Source organism: Odocoileus virginianus, chromosome 19, assembly GCF_023699985.2.
Source record: "Odocoileus virginianus isolate 20LAN1187 ecotype Illinois chromosome 19, Ovbor_1.2, whole genome shotgun sequence".
NCBI classification, from domain to species: domain Eukaryota; kingdom Metazoa; phylum Chordata; class Mammalia; order Artiodactyla; family Cervidae; genus Odocoileus; species Odocoileus virginianus.
In genome coordinates this window covers 42252055-42279170 of record NC_069692.1, presented here as the reverse complement: position 1 = coordinate 42279170, position 27116 = coordinate 42252055, and the positions used below count along the sequence as shown (strand labels likewise).

Below are 27116 nucleotides of genomic sequence, written 5' to 3'. Positions count from 1 at the left end.
ATTGTTTTGGGCCATTTTACCTCTAAGCTAAAGATTCTTTTCTAACTAAATAGGAATACTAAAACAACAAGAACATGCAGTTCCACTCCCCTGTCTCTTCTGTAATACAGACTTTGGGCCACAACATGTTTTTGCCAACAGCCCAACTCCTTACTCAAGAGATACCAATGGAATCTCAGTATTTCCGGTGAATCATGAATAAGACTCATTCATGGGGAGTCGAGAAGGATAAAGAATAAAGAGGAGAAGAGCCTCATCATATTAAAAAGGCCAATTTTTAGGAGAAGGACAGTTAATAGTGTCCTCGAAAACATAAGAAGTGGAAATAATCTTGAAGTACTTTGGGAACTCATCATTTCCTTTTCTTTTTATATACATTTGTTTATGGCTCTGCTGGGTCTTTGTTGCTGCTCGGCTTTTCTCTAGTTTTAGAGAGCGGGGGGGGGGGGGTACTCTCTAGTTGCAGTGGGCAGGCTTCTCACTGCGGAGGCTTCTCTCGTTGAGCACAGAGTCTAGACTGGTCAGGTTTCAGGAGCTGCGGTCCCCGGGCTTCAGAGCACAGGCTCAGTAGTTTGTGGCGCATGGGCTTAGCTGCTCTGTGGTATGTGGGATCTTCCCAGGTCAGGGATCTAATCCGTGTCTCCTGCATTGGCAGGCAGATTCTTTACCACTGAGCCCCCGGGCAAGTCCTTGTCCCGTTTTATAAATGAGGAAACTGAGGCTTAAAGAACGTATGCGACGTTCTCGAGGTCACTCTTTCTTAGGAGGTGACAGAACGGCACTGCACCACTCAGAATATGAGTGGAGATTCAGACCTGGCCATGAGCCAGGGTGGCCACCCAGCCCCTCTGGAGGACCCACTCTAAAGGCTCTAGCCTCGCTTCCACGGATCATCACACCCTCTGAATCTGGTGAGTGACTGCGAGCAACTTCCCTTCCAGGCAAGGGATGGAAAGACGCCTGCCAACCCTCAGAGCACGCTCAGTCTGATGGCCTGAACTCCAGCTGACCTTGTAAAGAGCACTGTCCTACTCAGACTGGACCGGAGGCAAAACTCAGCGCAATCCTGACGTGGTCCTGCCCCAGAGCAATGATGGGAGGAGCCATGGGCCAGCCCCTCCCAAGCCTCAGCGGCTTCTGGGGGAAAACAGAGGCTGTGTGCAGTGAGGAGGGGCTGTGTGCGGGGGAGAGGGTACACTCACTGCAGGCCTGCATGGCGAACCAGGAGCGGGTTGCGAGTCCCATCACTGTTATGGACTGGAAAAACCAACCAGGGGAGCCTTCTTAGAACTCTCAAGGGGAACGCTGTGGACAAGCCTCGTGGTCTTGGAGGAAAGATGGCTTGTTAGGTTTAACACATGTGTAAGCACATGGCAGCAGGCGTCAGAGATACCCTCTCCTAGAAGACTATGTAAAATAAAAACTGTTTTTGGAAAAGGGCACTAAACTAAGGGAACCTGAGAATTCCAGACAAGGGCCAGTTCAGTATCCCATGCTTTCTCAAGCATTTAGCAACCAGATTTAGTCTTCAGTTGAATGACTTTCATTTCAGACATTTAATTTATGCAGACAATTCACTTGCAATATTAAACTATTACAACATTCTGTAAAAACTACAACAACAAAGACCAAAAACACAGGAGGCCTGCTTTGACCGCCTAACTTAAAACTTCAACCTTGTCCTGTCCCCAAACTGACACTCCTCTTGCCCTGCTCTTTTTCCTTTTCTTTAATAGCAATTATTATCTCCAAACAGGCTTCCCCCGTGGCTCAGCGGTAAAGAATCTGCCTGCCAATATAGGAGATGCAGGAGACACGGGTTCAATCCCGGGGTCGGGAAGATCCCTTGGAGAAGGAAACGGCAACCCATTCCAGTATTCTTGCCTGGGAAATCCCATGAACACGGGAGCCTGGGGGGCTAGAGTCCACGAGGTTACAAAGAGTTGGACACAACTGAGCGACTGCACATGCACGGACACACATAATCTCCAAACATATTGAATTTGCTTATTTGTTTACTGCTTATTTCTGTTTTCACCCAGTAGAATATATGCTCCAAGAGGGCAGAAATGTTCGTCTGTTTTATTCACATCTGGATGTGGAAGCTTATGTGGCACACAGCAGGTGTGCAAAAATGCCAGCTGACTGAATCAGAACAAGATACAGATCAACCATCAACACTGCAGAAAGTCTTTTTTTCAGATAACAAGATGAGGAAGTTGCTTCATCACTACCTACGAGGAATATATATATATTTCAATATAAATCACCAAGGTTAAAAAAAGAAATCAAATTCAGAGGTCAGCAGGTGCATTCTGCCATCAGAAGCAGCAGTTGACTCATGCTAAAGGCTCCAGGGTAACTAAGCCCTGTTGTACGTGAGGCCACGCAGATGACCAGCTCTGCACGTCTCTGGGGGTCAAGAGGGAACAGGTAGGTACCAGGCAGTATGAAAAGATACTTCACCAGGGTTTGTCTTTATACCCTTACAATAGGAATACTTTGTACAGCACCTCCCCAGGCATACAAAACACTTTCACTGTATGCCTCTCCTAACAGCCTTTTGAAATGGTTAGGATTTTCTGAACCTTGGAGAATGTGTTATCTGTCCATGGTGGTGGGCCAAAACAGATCATTCCTATTTTGGTTTAAGAAAAGCAAGTACAATTGGTAGATGACAGGGCCTGAGGGGGTGGGGAGGAGGAACGGGGAGTGTGTTTAATGGGGACAGAGTTTCCGTTTAGGACGGTGAAGAATACGGGAGAGGAACGATAGTGAGAGATGTACAAAAATGTGAACGCACTTAGTGACCCTGGACTGCAGAGCTAAATGTGGTTAAAGGAGTATGTTTTATATCACGCGACCTTTACCACAATAAAAAACATTAAAAAGAATCGGTAATAAATTCATGCAATACTTTAAAAAAGAAAGCAGTGTGTGTGTGTGTGTGCGCGCGCCCGTGCGCTCAGTTCTGTCTGACTCTTTGTGGCCCCGTGAACTGCAGTCTGCCAGGCTCCTCTGCCCACCAGGCATGGAATTTTCAAGGATCATGTAAAGCTCTGCCTTAGAACCACCAATAAAAATGCTAAGAAACAGACAGAACTCCTCTCTTGTGTAGAAACATTCTGTAACAATGGAGAAGTGTGTGTGTCTGTGTGTGCGCGTGTGTGCTGGGGGAGGGGAGCTGAAGTAGAACTTGCCAAACTCCAGAAAAGTCACAGCGTGTACCGAGTGGGGAGGACTTGAAAGTTTCACCCACACACAGAGGCACCGCGCGGCATCCAGAGGGGAGCGCTGCTACAGAAGCCGAGGAGCGGGGCGGCCAGAGGGAAAGAACCAGCTCAGCGTCTGAAGACACAGACAGGTTCCATCAAACCTGCCCGCACCCTTCAAGAGCTTCAGGGTTCACAAACAGGAAACGGCTAGGTATGGCTTAACCTGAGTCTCCACCTCCCTCGAGAAGAGCTTGCCCCAAAGGGCAATGAACAGAGTGTGGAGACAGAGGGTGAGAGGTGAAGAACACCGTGAGTTCAGTTTCAGGGTCTGGGGCATTTAGCGGAAGGAAACCCTTTTCTAAAAACAGAGGAGTTACGTGGGGTTCGAGCCTTCCCAGGCGGCACTAGTGGTAAAGAATCCATCTGCCAAGGCAGGAGATACAAGAGATGCGGGTTTGATCCCTGGTTCGGGAAGATCCCCTGAAGAAGGGAAAGGCAACCCACTCCAGCGTTCTCGCCGGGACAGACAATCCCATGGACAGAGGAGCCTGGTGGACTGCAGGACATGGACTGCGAGGAGTCAGACAGCACTGAGGGGCTGACCCAGCAACGTCACGGGGTCGATACTGGCTGACATCTTCACTACAGCAGCCCAACACTACGTGCTGGGAAATGAAGAGAAAACTGAACTGCGAACCCACTCGGGAAGATGTGCGATTAAGCTGATCATTATTGGTGGGTTCATTCACTCACGACATTCTGTATCAGGATATTTTCAGACACAGAAAATATCTGAATTGACCTAAGTCAATAAGAGGACCTTCTATCTCATACAACTGAGCTGCCTGGATACATTGGAGATGGTTTATTTAGCAGCTCACCAACATCGTCAAGGACCCAGATTCTTTCCATTTTTCTGTCTACAGTAAGTCCCGTCCACACAAACAAGCTTCATTCCGAGAGTGTATCCAAAGTCCAGGTTGTTCATAAGTCCAACCAAGTTAGCCTACGTAATCACTAACAGAACTGGCTACATAATACTGTGCTGTGATAGGTTTATAATACTTTTCACACAAATAATACATACAAAACAAACACAAAAAATTAAAGAAAATATTTTTTAATCTTATAATACAGTACCTTGAAAAGTACAGTAGTACCAGCTACACCACTGCTGCTTTTGTGCTTGCTTCCAGACATCCTGGTCTTGAAATAAAGACACTGTACTACCATACTCTATATAGTACTTATAGTAAAGAACCACTTGTAGAGGATGCATGCATGTGACAGTGTACACTAGTCACGTGATCTAACTTAAGCGATTGGACGTGTGAACGCACGTTCGTATCTTTGAAAGTTCATAACTTGCAGGCTCATATGTAGGAGACTCACTATATTTTGATTTGCTTGGATTAACCCCAAATTCCCCTGGGGATAGACTGGGTCTGGGGCCTGCTTCCCGAGAGCAGCTGGAACAGAGTACAGACTTCACCCAGGTCTGTGCTAGCAAGAAAGAGGCCAGTGCCCACTGGGTGGTCCCCAGAGATGTAAGCAGATGGTCACTCAACAGCAGTCACCAAGTGCCGACTGGGTGTCCACCTCTCTGCTGGTCCGGGAATCACGGTGACAAGGAATGGCCTCTCTGTAGGAGCTTGGAGATGACGGCAGAGACAGAAATTAATGACATAACCATGCAGATTAAAGATAAAACTACAACTGTAATAAATGCTCTGCTGAAAAGGTAGTGGTATTCTAACAGGGCACCTAGATTAGATAAGGGGGAGGTGAGGCCTCCCTGAAGAAGGGACACTGAGGTTTGGGGACAGGGGCTGGAGAAACCTTTCAGACAGAGGGTCCACACGGAGTGGCCAAGTGGAAGGATGGACTAAGACACATTCAGAAACCACTCCCCAGATGGACAGCAGATTGGCGGTGGGGGGGAACGAACCTGGAGCAAGAAGGAGCCGAGGAGGTAAGGGGGGAGCCAGACCACCTGAATCGTATACAACGTAAGAAAATATGAACACATACATGTTTTAAACTCTAAAAATCTGAGACCTTTTTTGTTTACATCAAGTTTGACACAAAACAGGGCTCTAAAATGTCTTGGAGCATGGCTGCTTTGAGAATATGAAATGGCCATTCCTTGTCCTTTCACAGTGAGTATTTCTAGTTGCGTAGTGCAGCCCCAAAGGAGAAAGCAGATGGAGGGGTGAGGGGACAGACAAGGCCTGGGCTGACCTCAAGCCTCGCTTGAAAGGTGAAGCCACACAGTTGTAACTAATTCTTTTTTCCATTTTGTTGATTTATTTTTTGGCTACATCACAAGGCATGCAGGATCTCAGTTCCCGGACCAGGGATCGAACCCATGCTCTCTGCAGCGGATGTGTTGATTTATTTTTGGCTTCATCACAAGGCGTGCAGGATCTCAGTTCCCGGACCAGGGATCAAGCCCAGGCTCTCTGCAGCGGATGTGTAGATTCCACCGCTGCTGGTGTGGGTTAGTCCCTAAATCACGTCTAACTTTTGTAACCCTGTGGGCTGTAGCCGGCCAGGCTCCTCAGTCCATGGGATCTCCCAGGCAGGAATACCGATGTGAGTTGCCATTTCCTGCTCTGGGGGATCTTCCTGACTCAGGAACAGAACCCGTTTCTCCTGCATTGCAGGCAGATTCTTTACCACTGAGACACCAGGGAAGTCTTGGCTGTGACTGAGAACGAAGGAAATAAAGAGGCCAAGACAGGAAAAGGACGGAGAGGAAGACGGTGGCCTTGAGGCCAGGCTGCCTGGGACCAGGGGCCTACGTAGAGGTTCATGGTGTGCAGTAACAAGAGCTGGGTGGTGATCTGGGGGTGCGGGAAGACCCAGAAGCACTGGGGATGGAGGGAGCCCGATAAGGGGCAATCTTACCTCCACCCTGCACTTTCAGGGAAGAGTCTAGCTTTGACTCTCTTTCCATATCCTGGAGAGGCAGCATCAGTGAGACGCATAACTCAGTTTACCTCTGTGCCTTTTAGGGGCATGCTGGCTTACTTAGCAAGAGATCACACAAAAATTATTCGAGATAAAGTGGAGGAGAGTCCTCCTTCAGCAAATGAAAATACACCTAAGGAATAAACAACACTACCACTTCCTCATGGGGCTGAAAAATATTATTTCTTACTTTGGTTTCTTATCACTATAAACTAACTCATAATCTCTCAATAGCTGAGTATAAATGGTCTAATTAACCATCTTCTGCCCTTCAGATATTTCAGAATTTCCATGGTGACTAACCATGCGTTTCTTCCACCACATTGACGAGCATGTAGCTAAATGGGCTATCATCCTCCCAAGCAGACATTTAAAGTGTGACGAAGGCATCTCAGAGAAACTTGGTCCTTTTGAAATGAGATAACTAATTACCCAGTGAAAAGGCAGTCTTTTCCCCACTGGGAAATCAATGATGTGGTTTAGTAGAATGAAAGGCAAGGACTATGGCAAATCAGGTCTGCAAGAACAGTAAACAAAACAAGCCAGGGAACAATCAGTACATGTGGAAAAGGCAAAACAGCGCCAGTCACACAGCTGATCTGATTTGAAGAAAAGGAAATCTGTGTTTCAGCAAGAAAGGAGAAAGAGTGAAAATACACAGAGGGTGAAAAAAGGAAACAACACACCCTGAAAGCAAAGTAAGACAACTGAAAGCAAAATAATTCATACATACAGACCTCAAAGACCCAACAAATTACTCTGTCTGAACTATCCTACAAAATTAGGAAATGGTTGTTATACAGGTATTGGATCACTCAGGAAAACAGCCGTATCGCTTCCAGAATCCCAACTGTTAACAAACACAAAGCATTGAGACATGGAGATGGCCTCCTTCTCAGAAAAGGAACACAACCTTCGGATGAGGCTAGTAACTGAGAACCCATAGATACTGTGGCAACGCACAGAAAAGGAAGTGGATGATGAAAGTAAATATAATTCAATGTACGTCATAATGGACAGAACTGGGAAGGGGAGAGAAGTGGGGACAGACCCCCAAAATACTGTGCCTACTCGGCTCCTTTTTAGTTTTGTCAAGTTGCACATCTCTGTGTGACTCTTACTGTAAGAAGAATGAAAAACTGACAATAAAACCTTGTCTGAATGGAACGCTGGCCTCTGGTTAAGTGTCAAGCACAAAAAGAATCATCATTTTTTTTCAACAACCTTTCAAACAAAGGGTGCATGCTCCTGACATCTGCTGAGCAGCTACGATTTCCTCTTCTTCAAAACTCAGAGCGTCTCTAAATTAAACATAAGCTTGTTTCTGGTATCTGCAAAATATATATGGATAAAATTCAAAGTTTTAGAAAGGGGTTGCCATAGAAACACACAACTCTCTAAAAGAGCAATCCGTTGTCTCTTAAGGGGACGCGTCATCATAGAGATTTATTCAGTGTCTGTGTGTGCAACTGAGGCTGCAGACAATGCATACAGGACAGCCAGCACACACACACTGGACAAACACACCAATGAAATAAGCACTTTACGGAAGGGGCCGTGGGCCCTCGTGTGTGTGTGTGTGTGTGTGTGTGTGTGTGTGTGTGTGTGTGCCGGGGGTGCAATCATGTGAGCTGAGCCTCTGGTACAGCTGAAATGCAGCCATCATAAGATTTATTCAAAACACAATTCTGCAACCATCTGGGCACTGCGCACAGTCCTGGACTGTTTTCTGTGACTTCTTTTCAGATGTAGCTGTAAGTACTAGAAGTAGCACTTATAAAAATAGCTTTATTTTTACTAGCAGAGTAGACTCAAGCTAAAAATAAACCACATGGGAATTTGGTACTGCAAGCTTTTCAAAAGCATAGTGTCAGGATACTAAGACAAACACCACCTCTTCACTAGAAACTTCTGTGCAGCATTCCAAAAAAGTCACCCAGTTTTTAGCCAGAGTACAGTTCTTCAGATTTGGTTTTTCTTGAGACAAAGGAACCCCAAGGAGGAAACAAATAAGATGGAGTCCTGAATCAAACCAGTTACTGGGCCTTAGGAAAGGATTTCTCATCTCAGGCTTTCCCCAGAAGAGGCCGAATTATCACACAGCCTTTTGACAAGTGGATGATCTTAACTGGGAGGAAGCAAAAGAGATATTTTGAGAGTCTGTGACCCCAAAACTTCTGTAATGAAAGTCTTGGATTCAAAAAAGTTAAAGCTATCTGAGTGAGTCATGATTTGTCTGAAAATGTGATCTTTTCTGCAGCTGTGTTCATCTATGGTTGGTACTAATGATTCTCAAAGCATACGAACAGCCATAATAATGATACCTCTAATGAAACACAAAGGTTCCATAAACATTAAATATTTAATCTGTTAGGTAAATACAGCTACTGCTAACCAAATCTGACAAATGGGAGAACTGATACCACCACTCATATTTGCCCCAAATCACAGATGACTAACTTCTGAATTCATCTAAATAAATATAAACATTAAAGTACACATGTGGTTATTTACATGTTTGAATAAACAAAGTATCATGATTATGCATAGCTACACAATTGATTAAAAAGTCATTCAAGGGCTGACTCAAAAACCAAACAAGTTACATGTAGGCAATATGGCCCTAGTATCATCAGCTGACATTATTCAGAGAAAAAGAAAAGAAAAAGCAGAACGTTTAAGATCTCACCTTTCTATTACTAAGTCTAACAGACAAATATCCCATTGTGGTTAGTGGACCACAAGGCAAAGGAACCAGCTAGCATCTGGCTGTCAGTCACAGCTCTGAAAATGTGGAGCATCTGGCCAGAAGAATGTACACTTGGATTTCACAGAAGGAGTACTCTGACTTTTAATACTCAGACAAACCAGAAGTTCCTTTCAGGAAGCTTATCAGAGGTCAGGCACTCTGCTCTAAAAGATTTCCCAAATCTCTATAGCACTTCTTCATTTATATTCAGCCACCAGCTTTCTTGAAAGCTTCCCAATTCAATCACAAACTTCTTAGGAGCAGGAACCATATCTGTGTGGCTCATCTCTGGGGCCCAGAATTGGTAGAGCTCCAGAAATCATGGCTGATGAATGAATGAGTGTGAAGGGCTGGATTTACAGCAGTTATTAATGCTCTTATCTATCAGATAACTTATGAATTTGGTAAATATCTGATAAAAATGATGTGGGGTTTAACGAAATAATGTTCCTGGTCATATTCAAAAACTCAGAAATGAGAGATCAGTCCTTTAACACAGATTTTCATTTCCTATGGACAAAAAAGCAAAGAATGATCATGATATTCTATACTTAAAACCAGAGGGTTAAGAAACTGTCTGAAAGAAACTCTGATCTGGGCGTGACAGATGACAGTTACATAATTATAGTACACTAGTACACTCGTGGACATGTGTCTCTTTAAGTCTGTACACACGTCCAGTGCTCTGGAAGCAGACTGGCAATTCGCCCTTTTTTTTAAAAAAAATTAACAAAAGAGAACCATGTTGGTCAAATAAAAATAACTGATAAAGCCTTCAAATTCTCCTAAACTCCTGAAAATCTTATTTCTCCTAACCATACCAGTCACAAAGGCAGAAAGTCACCTCTCAACACAACTGGCTTGCTACTAAAGCTGACACACACTGACATACACACCAGACTTTGGGAGAGACAGCCAGTGAGGATTTAAAAGGAAATGCGCTGTGGCTGTGGCGTCCCACGAAGGCTTCCAACAATTCAGATGTTCTCCATCTATGCAAAGAGGGAAAGGGCCCATGTTGCAACTGTTTGATGAACATACCATAGCAGGCTTCTTACTTCTTCTGGTACAAGTGAAAATAGGTATGTATTGAAGGCATCAGATAAAGGCAATGAAGTGATAAGGATTTATAACCCAGATTTTAATTTTTCTATATCAAAATTTCAGCTTTAAGTAAGATCATCCTACTTAACTACCATCTTACCACACTAATTTTTACTTCAGTTTGATAAGAGTAAAGTGTGAATGCCTGAAAGAATCCACTCATCTCTTTAGAGTCAGCTATCTAAGCATGAGGAGAAGGCAGTGGCACCCCACTCCAGGACGCTTGCCTGGAGAATCCCATGGATGGAGGAGCCTGGTAGGCTGCAGTCCATGGGGTCGCGAAGAGTCGGACACGGCTGAGCGACTTCACTTTCACTTTTCACTTTCATGCATTGGAGAAGGAAATGGCAACCCACTCCAGTGTTCTTGCCTGGAGAATCCCAGGGATGGGGGAGCCTGGTGGGCTGCCGTCTATAGGGTCGCACAGAGTCGGACGCCACTGAAGCGACTTAGGAGCAGCAGCAGCATCTAAGCACGAATTTTTCAAATAGCTTTAATATAGAATGTTGTTTTAATAGGAATATTATAGAATTATCAAATTGAATTGCTTAAACATTTTCTAAATCAAGATCAAAGGTGGATAATGTTTTAATTTTTAAAAAGGTAATACACATGGCCATCATGAAAATTACAAAAGTCTTAGCCATTCATGAGGTTCAGGAATGAGTCTTCCTATACAGCTTAGTTTCCCAGGAAGGTGAAGGGCTCTAGTTTACTTAAAACAGAAATACTTCTAAAATGGATCACATTTGTGTGTGTGTGTCTCCATGATAGAGCCTGCATACATAATATACGTTTTTTCCTTGGTAACTTACAATCGAAAATACTAGCTCATTTGTCTAAATTGAACGTAGTTCAAAACGTGATACACACGTGGCTGTAGATGAGACTCTATGTGCTGTGGTCCATGGAACACAAAGGCCGTCACGTGACTGTCAAAATACTTTGAAATCCATCCCCTCAAAAACAAGAAAACCCCTGATGTCAATGTCTGTTCCGGTCATTCGCCTCTGGCCCACAGAGTCAGGGTGAAAGCTGTGCAGTGTGGTAGGACTTACCTAGTTTTAAAACACTAGACAGTGAAGCTAAAGCTGAAGAAGTTTCCTGACGAGTGGTTTCCCTGTTCTCTAAGTGGACATCTGCCTGGATGTTGCTCTCAGCTACCTCAGACTTTAGCTGGAACTCCAGTCTGTTGAGGACCCCAAAAGCTCTCGGCCAGAATGCACTTCCTCAGCTTTCTCACCGACATTAAGCTCATTTAACTGGTGGGGAGGAGGAGCACCCTTGACCGATTCACAAATCTTATGGTTAGGAGTTCTCCAGTGCCTCACTTCTGTTTTTTTTCCTTTCCCACTTCATTTATTTTTCTAATTGAAGGTAGCTGCTTTACAGGATTCTGTTGTTTTCTTTCAAACATCAACAAGAATCAGCCATGGGACCTCTTTAACCGTGGTTTTCTTTTTTTTTTTTGCTATTTTTTTAATTGGAATAAAACTGCTTTACAATGTCGCTAGTTTCTACTGTACAACGTCATGTAATACATCAGCCACATGCGTTCACACACCGCCTCCCTCTGAAGCCCCTCTCCCACCCTCCCAGTCTATCTCTCCAGGTCATCACAAGGCATCAAGCTGAGCTCCCTGCCCCACACGGCAGCTTCCCACTATCTGTTTTACACATGATACTGGCATAAAAATATTAATGCTACCCTCTTCACTGAGGTATTATAGACTGTTGGTAGAAAGAAATCGGCACAATCTCTCTGAAAGGGCAATTTGGTTCTCCCTCTCTTTCTGGATATCAAAAGCATGAGAAAGTACACACGGTCTGACCTAGTAAATTGCTTCCTAGGAATCCGGCCTAAGGAAATCAATGGATATGTAAACAAAGAAAACGTACAAAGGGGATGACCACACCATATAAAGTTCCGCTTAATTCTAAATTACAAGTTTGATAAGTAAAATAATGGAGTCAAGCAACAGAAAGCCATTATGCCGTTAAATTTTGAAAATAATGATACAGACCCATATTTATTGAAATGCAAAGATTTTCACTAGATATTGTTAAATGAAGAAAAGTTTAAAGAATATGTACAGTGTACATAGGGAAACACCTAGAAGGAAATATATTAGAGGCTCCCAAATGATTATGGAAACTCTCAGAGTCTTGATAATTTTTTAACAGTGCCTCCAGGCTCCAACAGACATTCAACAATATTGTTTGTTCAGTAGCTAGCCTAAACAACTTAGTAAGTATTTATGTCCTAATAACTTAATAGTTATTTCGAAAAAATAACCCACATAAATTAAAAGTACTGTTCTTTCTTAAATAGCCTCCTAATGATTTATCAGCAGAATGGGAACACCTGCTGGACAAGCAAAACTTCAGATTCTTTGTGGACAAGCAAAACTTCAGATTCTTTGTGAACAAGCAAAACTTTAGATTCAATGTGGACGCCACTGTCTGCATTTCCTGCTTCACGCTGGTTTTCACATGGTGCTTACTTTGTCATTAAAAAACTCGGCAGTCTCTGAAAACCCTCTTTATGATGTCATCAGAAGAAACGTGGCACATTCTTATGTTGAAGCCATGAACAACCTCAAAACAGTGGTGAACAGATGGGTGTCCCTTGAGGATGGAAAATAACCTGGGGCACCCTCATGGATTTACTGGGCTGTCCCCGTGCACCTTGGCACACAGCTTGGTAACTGCACATTCCTAACAGTATTAGCAGCTGATTTCTCTTGGGTATGAAAGTGAGAGTCACTCAGTCATGTCCAACTCTTTGTGACTCCATGGACTATACCGTCCATGGAATTCTCCAGGCCAGAATATTGGAGTGGGTAGCCTTTCCCGTCTCCAGAGGATCTTCCCAACCCAGCAATTGAACCCAGGTCTCCCGCACTGCAGGCAGATTCTTTACCAGCTGAAGCCCTCTCTTGGGTATGGATGATTAAAGAAAAAAAAAAAAAAAGATTTTCTGACTCCTTCCCAATAAACACTTGTGACTTTTTACAATGAGGAAAATCATTAAACTGATTTACATATTTTCAGAAGTTTTTTTCCTCCTTTAGCTTTTACAACCAACTTTGATTTCTTACTGTTCTCAAGCCTGAGAAGTACAAGATCAAAACCCCGGCCAGTTAGGCGTCTGGTGAGGACTTCTTCCTGGTTCATACATTTCTCTTTTCTTCCATGAAAGGTATTTTTTGGTTCTTAAAAGATAGATATTCTGCTTGCCTGAATTTTTTGCTCTTAGAAAAGTCTCAGCATAAACATTAAAAATAGAAAGTCTTATTAAGTGTCGATTGACAGGTGAATGGTATATTGGTACCTATACACAATGGAATATTACTCAACCATAAAAAAGGATGGAAATAATGCCATTTGCAGCAAACATGGATAGGCTCAGAGATTATCATATAAGTGAAGTAAGTCAGAAAAAGACAAATACCATATAATATCACTTATACATGGAATCTAAAATATGACACAATGAACTTATATATGAAACAGAAACAGACTCACAGGCACAGAAAAAAATTTATGGTTACCAAAGGGAAAAGGTGGGACAGGGATAACTCAGGAGTTTAGGATTAGCAGATACACACTACATAAAATAAACAACCAAGTCCTACTGTATCACAGAGAACTATATTCAATGTCCCATAATATATCATAATGGAAAAGAACATGAAAGAGTGAGTGTATATACATACACACACACATAGCTGAATCACTTTGCTATACACCAGAAAGTAATGCAATACTGCAAATCAACTACTTCAATAAGTACAAACTTGAAAGTCTCAGATGATGCCTTAATGAGAGAAAGCTCACTCCTGAATAACCTCCTGCAGTAACTCTACGACGCTGAACCCTGACTTGGCAACTTGCATGGGTGGGGTGGATGGAGTCACCGGTGTCAGGACAGTGACCCAGACATTCGCCCCGCTTCCTGCAGGTAGCCACTACGCTCGTGCGACAACAGACTCTGTCCCTCAGCTGGGGCGCCCGTCACAGAGCTGGCCCCGCTCTGGTGGGAACGCGACTGCGAAGGCGCGCTGCTCTCCTCTGCGGCGCTTCACTCTCCGGATTAGCGGTGCTCCTCGTAAAGCCCTGCCCGCTGCTTTCACCCTGGTGTCCACCGCCGCGTCTTCAAAGCGCCCCACGGCTCTCTTTGTTCCCTGTCGGTTACTTCTGCCCTGGTCATCAGGTTTCACACTAAAGAGATGAATGGCCTTTTATAACTTCGCCCGTTGGGGCTTTCAAAACCAACCAGAGGGAGTTAAGTCCAATAGATATTTAGCCTCCTTTGGTGTTTAGCTGTTGGTGACTCTTTGTTTTATCCCTTGTGGGGGTTGATGGGTAGAAAGGATCATTTTCCAGTTTAAAGCTATTTTTAAAACCTGAGAATTTTACAAGTTTTGGCGTTGAACTTTTCCTGTGGCTAATATTTTCTAACCATTTCCTTTCTTACTTCAGAAGTGGCCAAGGAACTATTAAAAAACAACTTATTTTCCAATCTAGGAACATCTACAAATGTATACATCATTTTCAACTTAACATTTACAAAGTTAAGTTAGAATTAATAATGCTGCAGTAGTAGAGTGTTTAGCTTCTTGCGTAATTTTTTTAAATTGGAGCATAGTTGCTTTACAATGGCGTGTGTGTCTCTGCCGGACAGAAAATGAATCAGCCGCATGTTCACACATATCCCCTCTCTTTTGGATGTCCTTCCCAGTGAGGCCACCACAGAGCAGTGAGGAGAGTTCCTCTATACAGTATGCTGTCACTAGTTACCTATTTCATACCCAGTATCAGAAGTGTATACGTGTCAACCCCAGTCTCCCAATTCACCCCATCCTCCCTCGGCCCCTTCGTGTCTGTACATTTGGTCTCCATGTCTGCATCTCTATTTCTGCTTTGCAAATAAGATCATCTATACCATTTTTCTAGATTCCGCATACTTGCATTAATATACAACATTTGTTTTTCTTTAATTGCAATGGTCCCTGCTGATCTTAAATATATTCTTTTAAAACTGAAGAACAGTACCATCTCCCAGTCCTCCTTTACCGGCTTAATCATTCCCTACAGCATTTATCACCTTTTACCATACTACAGCTGATCTTTGAACAACAAAGGTCTGAATTGTGTGGGACCACTTAGATACAGATTTTTCCCAATAAACACAGTATGCATTTCCACTTTATAAATCTTTGAATTAACTAAGTGTGGGGAAAAGTTTGTGTGCAATAAGAGATCACAGTATGCAGAATCAAAAGAACTAGGGTTTGAGTTCTGATTCTATCAAAACTGTTTGTTTCCTGCCTTTGAGTTAGTCATTTATCAGTTCCTTTGCTTTTGAGGCAGAGATGGCAGTACACAGATTTTCATCTGTGGGGGAGGGAGGGTTGGTGACCCTAACACCTAAGTTGTTCAGGACTGAACTATATATACTTTACCTATTGATCATGTTAATGGTCTGTCTCCTCCAACTGGAATGTAAGCTCAATAGAGGCCAACTTTTTGTCTATTTTAATCACTGATGTACTCCCAGCATCTAAAACTGCCCTCCAAAACACAGAAGCTCAACAAGTACTTGCTGAAAGGGAAGTGAACAAACAACTGATTCTTAAATCTTTTATAATTCTATTTCAGTAGGAATTTTAAAAAATGAACATTAATGTTTATGGAAACCAACTACTACTTTTTTGAAAGTAAAAATCAAAGTCAATCTTTGATTCCAGTAAAATTCACAGATTACAGGATCTCATTAATTTAATATTTCTCCCCTTCTGGGAAATACTTCAACTTTCAAATCAAGAGGACTTCTGATTGTCAACTTTGGCAAATCTATGTAAAACACCTAAAAATACTGGTATAAGCATTAAAAACACTTAAAAAATATGTGGCTAAACTGCAAGAAAGTACTAAAGGTTGGCAATAACAAGGAGACTAGAAGCCAGGAAGGTAAGTAATCCACGAGGTGGCATGTACCCTGGAGTCATGAGTTAGTCCCAGGGTGTCCATGGGCTAGGAGACAAGCCAAAGGCACACAAAGGGTGTGGGGCTTGAAGCCCATACCCCTGAAATGGGAGATCCTTTGTGGGCAAGTTTGAAAAACATCTCCCCAGGAGCAGAAGAAAGAAAAGGTAAGCATTAGCGATGGCAGAGGTGGGGGAAAAAAGAAAAACTTTCTTCAGAAAATTCCAAGCCCACTCTTGCACTGTTTGGGATCAGAAATTACATATCTCCTCCCAAATACAAACATTTAGGATAAAAAAGCCCTGAAACGGCAGTGCCCCCAAACATATACCAGAAGAAAATTCAAGGCCTGTAGAATAATGAACTAAATCCACATTTCAAAGAGTCTTCAAACAGAGAGTTCCAAGTAACTGAATTCAGAATCAAAAATCTCAAAACACACAAAAAAGCAAGTAAAGAGTCTGCCTGCAATGCAGGAGACCCGGGTTTGTTTCGGGGGTCGGCAAGCTTCCCTGGAGAAGGAAATGGCAACCCACTCCAGGATTCCTGCCTGGAGAATCCCATGGACAGAGGAGCCTGGCGGGCTACAGTCCACGGTGTCGCGAGAGCCGGATGCGACTGAGCACCTAAGCCCATGACATCATGGACGAGAAGGGAAAACAAACTGCGGAGTCAAACGCTCAGAGAGCGGAGGTTCTGCACGTATTAGATACAGAATATAAGACAGATATGTCCAGTGTTCAGAGGAAGAAAACAGTATCTTAGAATATGAAAAAGAGTAAGATGTCAAAAATAACTAAGCAGATTTGAGCAAGAGCCAAAAGTAACTTCTAGAAATGAAAATAATTACAAATAGAGATTCAGTGGGTGAGTTCAATACCAAATTAGATATAGCTGAAGAGGGAAATGGTGATTTGGTAGATGGAAAGAAATTACATATAATCTTGTAGCGAGATGAAAAAAAGATGCAAAGTTATGGTGGGGGGAGTATGGAGGAAAATACAGAAAATGAGGGGAAAGACAGACTTAGAAGTGATTATACTTGAGATTTTCCAAAACGATCAATCATTAAATTCAGGAAGCCAAATGAATTCCAAGGATGCTAAATAGAAAGAAATCTTAACCCAGACAAAGCCCTGAAAAACTGCAGAACACCATTATCAAAACGTATCTTCAGGACAGCCCAAGGACAAGGCAGATTATCTACAAGTAAGTGATAACTAGATTGATATTTGATTTCTCAAGAGAAGAGGAGGAATCTGGAGAAAATGTTTTTTAATCTTAATTCTGAGATACTGTTTGCTACCTTTCTTTCTGTATGACCATAATATTTTATAACAATACCTGTAGATCTTAATTCAATATAAAATTTTCAGCTAGAAATAGAAATTTATTCTTTAACAGAGACCATCTCAAGTCTATCTTATAAGCTAATACAACTCTGAAAAAAGATATTAAACTGTATTGTAAAGCAGTAATAATTTCACATTGTGGTAATGGGTTATGAATAGGCAAATTAGCTAAACTAAATAGTAAGCAGAGAAATACAATTTAAAACAAAAGAATTTGGAATATAAAAGTGGCTACTTAATCTGGGGAGGATTATTCAATTAATCAAATTGAAACAAAATAAAAATGTGCTATTTCACTTAAAAAAAAAACACTGAGAGAAAATAATATTAAACATGGAACTGTATACTCAGCAAAACTATCTTTCACAAATAAAAGCAAATAAAGGCATTTTCAGTCAAAAATAAGAAAGTTTATTTAAAAAAAAAACAATTATAGAAACTTGTAACAAACATACTTCAGAAAAAAGCAAAGTGATCTGAGATAAAAGGGAATGGTAAGCAAAGAAAACAGTAGACGTATGTCTAAATTTATTGAAACACAGGCAATATAAAACAAACGCTGACTAAATACAAATTGTAATAATGCCTAATATAAACAACAAGATGAAACTGAAAACTGAGCAACAATGGCATATTAGGTTGGAAAAGAATGATCAGAACTAAAGAGTTTTAAGATTCCTAAACTGCTTGGGAGAAGAGGGAAGGCACTATCTAGAGTAAGACTTCGTTAAGTTAAACAGAATACTGACATCTCCAGGGTAAACACTGAAAGAGAAGAGTGTGTACAACTGTCAAACCAGCAGGAGAAAAACCTTGGAAGCATAAAAACAAAGCAAAACTCACTCAATTCAGACAAAGGTAATAACAAAAAACAAAACAGAAAAAGCAGAACAAACAGAAAGCAAAAATGAGATGACTGAAACGAATTTAAATTCACTTCATTATTACATTTTGACTGAAAATACAAATGTAATCAATGCAATGTTGTAAACAAAAAAACTGATCATATTTTTTTGTTGTTAAAGACAAAGACTGATTGAATTAAAAAACAGAAACCATGTCCACCTAAACAGCTGATGAATGTTCACAGCAGCTTTATTAATAATTGTTCCATGCTGAAACCAACCCAAATGTCCATCAACTGGTAAATGGTTAAACAAATGGTGGTATATCCATACAACAGAATGATACTCAAAGATGAAAATGATACACATTGCAACATGGATGAATCTCAAAAGCTTTATGCTAAATGGAAGAAGTCAAACACCATAAAACCTACATACAGTATGATCCTATTTATGTGACATTCTAGAGAAGACCATAGCAGAGTGATAAAAAAAAGCAGATCAGTGGTTTCTTGGGGCTAGACGAGAGGGAAAGAAACTGCAAAAAGGGCATGAGGAACTTTCTGGTGTGATGGAAATGATCTATATCTTTATTGTGGTATTGGTTACATGCCTTACACGCTTGTCAAAATTCACCAAATAGTACACTTTAAATGTTTGAGTCTTACTGTATATAAATTATTCCTTACTCCAGTATTCTTGCCTGGGAAATTCCATGAACGGGGGGAGCCTTGTGGGCTGCAGCCCTTGGGGTCACAAAGAGTCGGACATGACTGACAGACTAACACACACAGTTAATTAAGAAAGACAAAATCTAGTTATGTGATTTACAAAAGACGAATCTAAAACGTTTGCATCCTTGAAAAAAGGAAGTTGGAGAAAGATATTTGCACACAATTGCCCCAAAATATGGTTTAACTAAACTGAACCCATACAAAATTAATATTAGGCAAAGAGATGAAAAGGGTCATGACATAGTAATAAAAACATTTAAGCGACCAAAGAAACACATGCCTAACAATATCTTCAAAATGTATAACAGCAAAATTCACATAACCTCAAGGGGAAACTGACCATGGGACAATCTTATTTGTAAACATAAATGCAAAAAAAAAAATTAACAAATACATTAATTTATAAAGAAAAATAACATGCCTAAGTCTGAGTTGCTTCCCTGGTGGCTCAGAGGGTGAAGCCTCTGCCTGCAATGCAGGAGACCTGGGTTCAATTCCTGGGTGGGAAAGAGCCCCTGGAGAAGGAAATGGCAACCCACTCCAGTATTCCACACAACAGAATATCCACAGAACAGAATGAGCCATGCAATAAGTCTGAGTTCGCCCCATAATACAGGGTTAGTTCAATATCAATCAGTGTTATTCATCACATTAGCAGATTAAAGAAGAAAAGTATATGCTTATCTCAAAAGATGCAGAAAAAACATTCAATAAAATACAAAAACCATTCATGATTAAAACTCTGAGTAGACAAGGAATACAAGGAAACTTCCTCAGCTGAGTAAAGGGTATCACAAAATAATCCTGCATCATTTCAGTTCAATTCAAGGGTAAAACTTTAAATCATTGCTGTAAAGTCAACAAGAAGATAAAGTCTGCTATTTATGATCACTTCTGTTCAACTCTGGAGATTCTAGCCAGCTCAATAAACCAAGAAAAGGGAATTAACACTATACAAATCAGAAAGGGAAAAAAAAAAATCAAAGCTATTGTTTCTTATAGGTGATATAATAATCTAAATAGAAAATCCTAAAGAATCTACAAATTGTTTTCATTAATAAGGAGGCCAGTAATGGTACCATACACATGATAAAATGCAGAGCCCTTCAACACTGAAATGGCTAAGTAAATTGTATTATAATAAGTACAATAAAATATGATACAACAATGAAAGTGAATGAACTAAAGAAGTTACACACATCTATAGAGATGAATCTCAGAACATACTGTTTTGGCAGGAGTAAGTCACAAAATAACCAGTGTGATTCTATTTACATAAAGATTAAAATAATATAGTACAATGTTTAGAGACACATACTTATGTGGTATAACTAAAGAAAAGCAGGAGGGTGATTAACTCCAAATCCAGGAAAGTAACTGGGGAGAGCAGAATATAACAGGAGAAAGGTACATATGGATTTCGATAGTAGAGTGATAATATTCTTAGATAAGTAGTATAAATGTGGATGTCTCCATTTTATTCTTTAAAATGTGCAAATATGCTATGCTTTCTCCTCTCTATGTGTTGTATCCTTCCTAATTCAAAGAAATAAATGAACCCAAGTGAACTTGCTCAGAAAGTGCATTTTAAAGTACTGTAGGGACCTCCCTGCTAGTCCAGAGGCAAGACTCTGCTTCCACTGCGGGAGGTGTAAGTTCAGTCCCTGGTTGGGGAACTAAGATCCCACAGGCAGAGTGGGGTGGACCCTCTCCTCAAAATGTACTGTAACATTATTTCAAGTGGGAAAACACAGACATTAAGGAAGCTATTTTTCTATATCTAAGTTTTATAATTAATATTTATTATTTTTAAATTCATTTATGGGGAAGTTGATAGTCCTCACTCACATGATGATTTTCTAAATGCACCAAAGTCATAAGAAACTCTTTTGATTGGTTATTTTTTTTTTCTAGACTGGCTATTTATTTTCTTGGATATTTTATTCATAAATAAGTAAATATTTATTTTTGAGGTGTCATTGACATGTAACATATTAGTTTCAGGTATACAATGTAATGATTTGATATTTATATATATATATATTGCAACATGATCACCACTGTCTTGACAGATTTTAAAAGTACAAAGCAAAATCTCTGTGTTTTTACAACTGCCCGCATATGACAGAAGAAAAACAATAAATGACCACATGCTAAGGAAAGAACATTCACTATTAAGAAATGCCAAAAAGACTTGAATTCTTATATTAAAACAACTTTCACTGGAAAAGATCTGATCCTTTCTTTTAAAGAATTCTTTGAAAGAGAAGTTTTGTTCAGACCAAAATAATAGGAGATCCATGTCCGAAAGAGTTGAAAATATTTTCCTTTCTCATACAATTTTTAAATTGCCAGTATAATTAAAATGATATTGATGATCCAGCCATCTGGATAACCCACACAAAATATTCCAAATGGTACTCATTACCAACCCTTCCAAATAAGTCTTGGGTGACAGGGTCCAGTCACCCAAGCCAGACCCAATGCCTCAGTATCTTTCAACAGCCTGTGTAATTTCCCCTCCTGCAATTCATCCTCCATCTGCCCTCTGAGCAATCTTTACAGAACATACACATCACCATGTATTTCCCAGCTTTCAAGTCTTTCAGTGCTGACCCATCCCTACACAGAACAGCCTCCAAGCCATTCAGAATATGGTCCCCTTTCTATTGTCCTTTCCGGCTGGTGGAGAAGGCAACGGCACCCCACCCCAGTCCTCTTGCCTGGAAAATCCCATGGATGGAGGAGCCTGGTGGGCTGCAGTCCATGGGGTCGCGAAGAGTCAGGCATGACTGAGCGACTTTACTTTCCCTTTTCACCTTCATGTATTGGAGAAGGAAATGGCAACCCACTCCAGTGTTCTTGCCTGGAGAATCCCAGGGATGGGGGGGAGCGTGGTGGGCTGCCGTCTATGGGGTCGCACAGAGTTGGACACGACTGAAGCTACTTAGCAGCAGCAGTGTTAATTTAACATGATGATATTAAAATATTATTTTATGGGTCCATACATTAGCCTACTGTATGCTCCTCGATCCTTCTTGAAAAATATTTGCCTGCCTCAAAATTATTATTCATCTTCAAACTATTATATAGAGGATGGATAAACAACAGGGCCCAACTGTATAGCATAGGCAACTATCTTCAGTATCTTGTGACAAACCATATGAAAAGAATATGAAAAAGAATATATGTATGTATAACCCTGAGTCACTCTGCTATATGGCAGAAAATAAACACAAACATTTTAAATAAACTATATGAGTTTGAGTAAACTCTGGGAGTTGGCGATGGACAGGGAGGCCTGGCGTGCTGCTATTCATGGGGTCGCAAAGAGTCGGACACGACTGAGCAACTGAACTGAACTAAAACTTCAATAAAATTAAAAAAATCATTATCCATCTTCAGAAAATCTGTGCAACAGCTCCATTCCGAAGGTTTCCCAGACCACTCCTGTCTGCACTCCTCATGAACCTTGTAGCTATCATTCCATTAAACACTTCCTGCTTTTTAAACCTATCTTCCCAACTACACTGCAAACACCTTGAAGGCATGAATGATTATCTTTTTATTTTTTTAACATCTCCAGTGTGTTGCCCAGCACTCCCCCCACTAAAGTTATCGTTTATTTGTATACCCAGGTCTTTACTCAGCTTTTCACACATTATCACGCTGAACTCCCAGGATGACTCAATGAACTCTGCTGTGAGCCCCGTTTTTACAAACAAGGAACCTGAGATGCAGGGGTTACATCCCCTGGAGACTCTCCAGTTAGGAGGTGGTGGACTTCTGATGAGAACCTGGGGCTCCGGGACTCCACTGCTGAGGCCAGCATCTCGCACCTGTGGGGAGATGTCGTGACACAGGTCCTGTGAACGCTCAGCCACCCTGGGCCCTGTGAAGCGGATGGAACCCACTGGAGGAGGTGTCAGGACTTCTGGTTCTGCCACTTGTCAGCTGTGACGCAGGGCTGTCCCCGGCGGCCCCTGGGCCACCCTCTCCTCCTTAGGGAGGATTCCACACACACGGATTCCACATCACAGCTTCACTCTTTCGACCCTCTAAAGCTGGTAGGAAAGGCTTGTGGATCAAAAATCTGGGTACTCTGAGTTACTGGCCTTGAAACATCGCTTCCTTTACTGAAAAACCGTTGCTGAAGAAAGGATGTCAGAAGCCACTTTTGGGCAGGGTCAGAGAAGTGTCCACTCAGGCTCTCAGCTCAGAGCAGACCCCTGGATCCTCACTCTTCGCAAGGGCTGCAGACCAGGGAAGAGCTACGCGCCAGCATGTCAGAGTCGGTCAAAGGCACCCTTTCTGTAACCGCTCTCCGTAGTGTGCAGGGTGTGATAGCAACCAAACCTCCGCCCTCCTTCCTGGGGAAATGCAAAGCTAGCTGCGGCCTTTTCACAAACCTCAGAGAGGATGAAATGTCAGCTGTGACTGAATTTTCTGGCTTCATCCCACTTACCTCACCACCTAACTATTATCTACAATGACATTTTGGATATTAACACACGACATCTAAACATCAGCCCTCGCTCGGACATCATGTTACAAACCGCTGAATTCTACAGCTGTTTCTGCTGGAAACAGAAAGATTCTTAACATTTTCAAAGGGAAAAAAGTCTGTTAGTTCACAGATGTCTCCCCAGCCACGTCTATGGGGGCTTGTCCATGAGTTACAGCGAGTAAATGCTAACTATGCTTGCCACTCCTGTGTACACACACTACTGGTTTTAAGTAACCACTCCTTCCCGTCTCCCAAAAAACGACAGCTAAAAAAACAATGTTCGCTTGGAGGAAGAGAAACTAAAATTCTTTTTGCTGTTCCTCTCAATCAAACCCTTGAAGGAACAAAAGTTTTTACTGTGGTTTACACACTTGTCACTCAAAAAAGTGGTACCTAGAAACGCCATGAGCCTTCCTATAATTTCACTTCTACTTAGGGAGCTCTATCAGTGCTTGCTCTGGGCACAAAATGCTGAACAGCTGAATGGCATTTTGGCAATGGTGTAGATGAAAACTGTTTAAAAAAATACATCCCACCCCTTGTGTGTTTGGGAGACTTGGCCAGCGTCTAACGAATTCCTGATCAGTAGGGTCAGTCTAGTTCCATGAGGACTACCCATGCACATGTGTCTATTGAGCCCTTGCTGTGAGCTTCACGCCATGAGAAAAACAGCCTTAGGCGGAAGGTGTATTCTCCCTCATTTTACAGGTGAGGAAGCCAAGTGCTATGTGAACTGCTCCAGACCACAGAGTCAGTAAATTTGCCAAACTGGAATTTGAACAGTCAATAAGACCCAGAATATGTAACACAGAAGTTCTTCTGGAACCAAGGAAACAATATTCATTCTTTCACAACCCTTGGCATATGCTCTATGTGTTTCAACTTTTAAAAAAATCAGAGGAGACAGATGACTGATGAAATGTAAACCATCGAACCTTAATTAAGATTCCAATGATCAACAAACTCAAACTTTATTCAGTTTATTAACTGTAATTAAGACATTACAAATGTGTAAAAAAAAATACGGCTCTTAAAAGAGGCTGGGGGTGCGAATATTTAGGAAAATAACTGCATTTCAACTACTGCCCTCTCCTGGTGGCATAAACAAAGGTGTATGGCCTTTTCTTAATTCAATCAATTTAGAAACTTTTCATCTAATTGATCTACCAAAACCAAACACGCAGGTAAAGAAAAGACTGTATAGGGCTTCGTCAGGATGAGACTTGGCTCTAGATGGAAACCAGGTACTCGTCACCTGAGTCAATTATGAGAAACCATTTGGCTTCTCAGTGCCTCTATTTTTCCATCAGTAAAATGGGGATAATAATATCTACTCTGCCTACCTCAAAGTTCACTGTGAACATCAAAGATAATGCACTTGAATGTTCTTTTCAAACAATCTAAAACCAAGGACATTTTTATTAATGAACTAAAGCCATTCACAGAAATACCATTAAAATTAAAATTTCAATGGACTGGGACTTCCCTGGAGGTCCAGTTGCTTAAACCTCTCCTTCCAATGCAGAGGGTGTGGGTCTAACTCCTGGTCAGGGAGCTAAGATCTCAATGCCTTGTGGCCATAAAAACCAAAGCATAAAACAGAAGCAATATTGTAACAAATTCAATAAGAGATGCTAAAAATGATCCACATCAAAGCAATCCTAAAAAAAAATTACAGTGGGCCCTTGAATAACTTGGGCGTTAAGGATAACAACACTTCAGGCAGCTAGAAAATCCGAATTTAACTTACAGTTGGTCCTCTGTATTTAGGGTTCCCTCATATCTGTATCTGTAGATTCAACCAAACATGGATTGTATAATACTGTAGTATTTACAACTGAAAAAAAATCTGAGCGTAAGTGGACCCACATGGTTCAAACTCATGTCATTCAAGGGCCAACTGTACATCCATTCTTCAATGCTGCAGTCCCGTTCCTGGGAAAAAATGCCACGGTACTAACAAAACTTCTTTGCAAGGTTATGTACAGAGATGTTTATGATTACAATGTTGACAAGAGCAAGGTGGGAGGCAGGACCAAGGTAAATACCCATTAGCAGAGTATCAGTAGAATAAATTATAATAACTACACTATAAAATATTATGCAACCCCTAAAAGAGTGACTAGAATTTTATCAGTTGAATGAAGAGATTTCGACATGGCTTTTTCAGAAAAAGCGGATGTAAGAAAATGTAATGAGGCGTTCCCAAAGTCTTAGTGTAGCGCTTTTAAACTTTAATCATTTCAAAAGTATAAATGCTACATACTTACAAAAATAACATGAAAGGTTGAACACTGAACATTTTAAAATACATTTTAAAGTTCTTATTAAAATTCAATTTAACAGAAACTGCTGCACACAAAAAATGAAAAGCAAATTTTTGTATTCAAAGTTGACAAAGTAAAATAAATGCAAACAATTAAATGTTCCAAGGTTTCTTTTACAAGTGTACAGCAATTAGAGTTAGCTGGTCAGTCATGTCCAACCCTGGTAACCCCACAGGACTGTAGCCAGCCAGGCTCCTCCGTTCACGGGATTCTTCAGGCAAGAATACCGGAGTTGTCAGCCATTCCCTTCTCCAGGGGCTCTTCCCGACCCACGGGTCAAACGCTCGTCTCCCACATTGCTTCCCTGGTGGCTCAGAGGTTAAAGCGTCTGCCTGCAATGTGGGAGACCTGGTTTCGATCCCTGGGTCAGGAAGATCCCCTGGAGAAGGAAATGGCACCCCACTCCAGTATCCTTGCCTGGAGAATCCCATGGACGGAGAAGCCTGGTGGGCTACAGTCCACGGGGTCGCAAAGAGTCGGACACGACTGAGCGACTTCACTTCTTCTTCTTCCCACAATGCAGGCAGATTCCTTACCATCTGAACCACCAGGGGAACCCACAGCAACTATAATCCTAAAGTTATTAACTTAAAACTGCACTAATGCTTTGCGAATACTCCATATGATATGTTTTCACTTCTGGGACAACTCTCACCCCTGCTCCCACGTGTGTGCTGGTGTGTGTGTGTGTTTGTATGATTGTGTATTTATATAACTGATCATGTTAATATGAGAAAATACAGGTGGCTACCTGGACAGTTAAAGTGGGTGAAGGGCGAATAAGGAAGTGAGAGACCTCGTTCAAAAAGGAAAACTTCAAAAATGGGAAACTAAGAAGTGGACGTGCTGCTATCACACTTGTGCGCTAATAGGAAATCACCTGCACTATACAGACATGCAAGAGTTGGCTGTTGTTGTTTTTTTAAAGAAAGGAAAGGAACTTGCCCCAAATCCCACACTAAGTAAACAGCAGAAGAGCCCAGAATTGCACCCAAGTCTCTGAGGCTACGAGGCCTGGCCCCGAACCACTCTGCGGCCCACACAACTAGCAAGGCGACTACACTCTGGTCCCCCAGGGCTGGGGATCATGCCGCCAAGTTCACCAGCCCTGCGATGGGCTGCTTCAAGAGAGGGATCCAGCCCACTGCTGCGACCTGTCCTCACTCCAGAGCTCTTTTCAGAACCACCAACTGTCCTCTGAAGCTCTCCTTTCCAGGCTGGAACACTAAACCCAGCAGATAGTGTATCCAGAGCTCGGCCTTTTGTGGTTGATTACGAGGGCAACCCTCTATCCCATAGACATCATTTTAGTCGCCACT

General features: G+C 41.7%; 1 protein-coding gene and 1 long non-coding RNA gene across 7 annotated transcripts in view; one reads left to right on the top strand and one right to left on the bottom strand.

Moving 5' to 3' along the window:
- BACH2 (BTB domain and CNC homolog 2) overlaps positions 1–27116 on the bottom strand; it is a 373875-nt gene that overhangs the window by 226487 nt on the left and 120272 nt on the right. The gene's annotated exons all lie outside the window — the stretch shown is intronic.
- LOC139039635 (uncharacterized) lies at positions 2996–6658 on the top strand. The gene is made up of 2 exons (XR_011492977.1): positions 2996–3426; positions 6464–6658. It is a non-coding gene; the product is annotated as an uncharacterized lncRNA (long non-coding RNA).